The sequence below is a fragment of the Mus caroli genome, chromosome 16, assembly GCF_900094665.2.
Source record: "Mus caroli chromosome 16, CAROLI_EIJ_v1.1, whole genome shotgun sequence".
Taxonomy (NCBI): Eukaryota; Metazoa; Chordata; class Mammalia; order Rodentia; family Muridae; genus Mus; species Mus caroli.
Genome location: NC_034585.1, coordinates 73,551,335 through 73,553,957, shown reverse-complemented (window position 1 = coordinate 73,553,957; position 2,623 = coordinate 73,551,335). Strand labels below are relative to the sequence as shown.

Sequence of the window (2,623 nt, the reverse complement as noted above, 5' to 3'; positions counted from 1 at the left end):
GGACAGTCTTGATTTTTGAAATTCCATTAAACGTAATGGAAATTTAGGCAAACAAATCATAACAATAAAAGAAATAAATAATAGGGGAGATAATAGCATGGAAAGACATGGGTGAAGCATATTTATGTAGCTGATTGAAGACGACCTCATCCAAGATGGTGGTGCAAAAGGTAAGATGACACTAGGGATACCAGAGTCTTGAGAATCGATGCTGGTTACAGCTAGACAGAAAACAAGCACAAGGCCAACAAATTAGAACTTCAGGTCTCCTGCCTGTTCTCTAAAATGTGGTCCAGAGGTTTGTTTTGGAGGACAGCAAAAACAGGACTCTAAAGAGAGGTGAGAGTAGAAGAGCAAACAGAAAACTCAAACAGAAAACACACTCAAGATGAAACCCATTCTTGCTCCCTTGACTCCCTCGTCCACCTGGCTTCCGGTGTATTGGGAACCAGAGCTGACTTACAGAGAGGAGCTCAAAGCTCTTTCTCCAGTGAACTCACCCCAGTTCGATTAAAGGAATGTCAACATCTTCCCAACACTCATGGCAAATAGACTAAGCTTAGTCTTCCTGTAGTGGGCCAAGAAGCCTTCATGTGGTATATGGACTGACCAAGCCTCAGTTTCTTCTTCTATAGGCATGGCAGACTACCCGTCTACTGAACTTCTTCAAAGAATGCCTGTAAAGTAAGTGCAAGTATGAAAGACCATATATGCCAACAATGGTTTGCATGTCTATAACCAGTATTTTATGGAGTGAGGTACAGCTTTTATGCTGTAACTCCAAGTTACCTACCACAGAGATACTTCAGTGTGTCAGAGGAAGTATCAGAGATCCTTACAACAGCATTATTCACAATAGAAAAGCTGTGGAATCCACTTAGGCATAAACAGAGGAGTGGATAAAGAAAATGTGATACAGTATACAATGGACTATTTCAGCCTTAAGGAATAAAACCAAACAAATTGCAGGAAAATGACTGCAGCTGGAGATGATCACATTGAGTGAATTGAGGCAGTCTAAGTGGGACAGAGTTCACTTTACTGCTCATCTATTGATTGTAAACTTTTCAGATATACATAATATATGCCTGCATAAGGCATGAAAGGAGAAGAGAAACCGCCCTGTCTAGGAAACAAAGAGGTCCAATTAAAGAAAAAAAAGGAAGGGTGGAAGGGAATATTTTCAATATATGTTATATACTGGAATGAAAATAACCTAATGCAACACAGTATAATAAAAATGTTACAACCCAAAACATACAACAAGAAGACCCAAACACCCATGAGCCAATGAGAGATAAATTATTGTGTCAATAAATGTGGAACTATATAGTAAGTAATCAAAAAGAACAAGAATAGTAAATAAATAATCAACCATAAAAATAATAGGTTTCAGAATACAGTCTAGTGGTAGGCCACTAGGGTCACATGTGTGAAGCCCTTAACACCTTAAGAGATACAGTAATTATTTTTAAGATTTCAAAGCATGTGCGACCAAAGAGGTGGGTCAGAGGTTACAAGTACATGCAAAAGACACAAGTTCATCTCCCAGCATTCACACTGGGTGCCACAGCTGCCAGTAACTGCAGATCTAGGGGTCTTACGCCTGTGGGCACCTGTACTCATGGGCAAAGGCACAAATATACACATACAATTTAAAATAAAATAAATATTTAGGATTTCAAAAAGTAAGAAAAGACTTTAAAATATTATTAATTGCACACATTAAAAATTAAATAGCAGGGCTGGAGAGATGGCTCAGCAGTTGTTGAGAGCACACATTGCTCTTAACTGAGGTCCCGAGTTCCAGTCCTACCACCCATCTGGTGGCTTACAACCATGCATGACTCCAATACTCTCCTCTGATCTCCTCAGGCACCAGGCACACAGATGGTTCACAAATACATGTGAGCAAAATGCTCTCACATAAAATAAAAATGAATAAGACTTTAAAAACTCTTAAATATGAATATAAAAATAAAATTAGAGAATAACCTCCAGGGAGGACAAAGGAGAATAAGAAAACCAAAAAGGTCTTCTCACTGAGCCCCTTTCTGTCAACCGGTGGCAGATTATGGATTCGCACAAGAGGAGAGGGGTCACAGAACTAGCACATATCTTCTGGTTTTGCAGAGGTATATTTGGCTGTTGTGTGAAGCATTCTGAGATACTGGGTCTTTTCTTGACCTAAAGAGTACTTTCTGTGTGGTCACTCTATGTGAGTGACTTGGTGCATATTGTGTCACTTTAAAATGTGCTTACTTAATTTAAAATGGGTGGGAAATTAATAAAAAAAATTTTTTTTAAAAAGGAAAAACAAAAAGATACAGAAGTAGAAAAGGTGGGGATGTAAATCAGAAGACTAGACACTAAATTCACATGCTGACCAATCAAATAACAAGACCGAAAAGGGGAAATGATTTAAGAAACATTACAAGTAAAATTTCCAAAGCTAAATAACCAAGATTGAAGGAGTTCAGGGTTCCTGGATGATGGCTCACAATGAAAGACATCAAATCACAGTCCTGTCACTCTAGGACATGCACAGGCTTGAAGAGGGTGGATGTTAAGGCTGCAGATAGACATCACAACAATGTTTTAAAGCTGCTAAAAGGAAAGTGTT

The 2,623-nt window shown here is 38.6% G+C and overlaps 1 non-coding gene across 1 annotated transcript; it reads left to right on the top strand.

Moving 5' to 3' along the window:
- The first annotated feature begins 2,033 nt into the window (after window positions 1–2,033).
- On the top strand, window positions 2,034–2,163 carry LOC115029607. The gene has a single exon (XR_003835176.1). It is a non-coding gene; the product is annotated as a small nucleolar RNA SNORA75 (small nucleolar RNA).
- The last annotated feature ends 460 nt before the right edge of the window (window positions 2,164–2,623 follow it).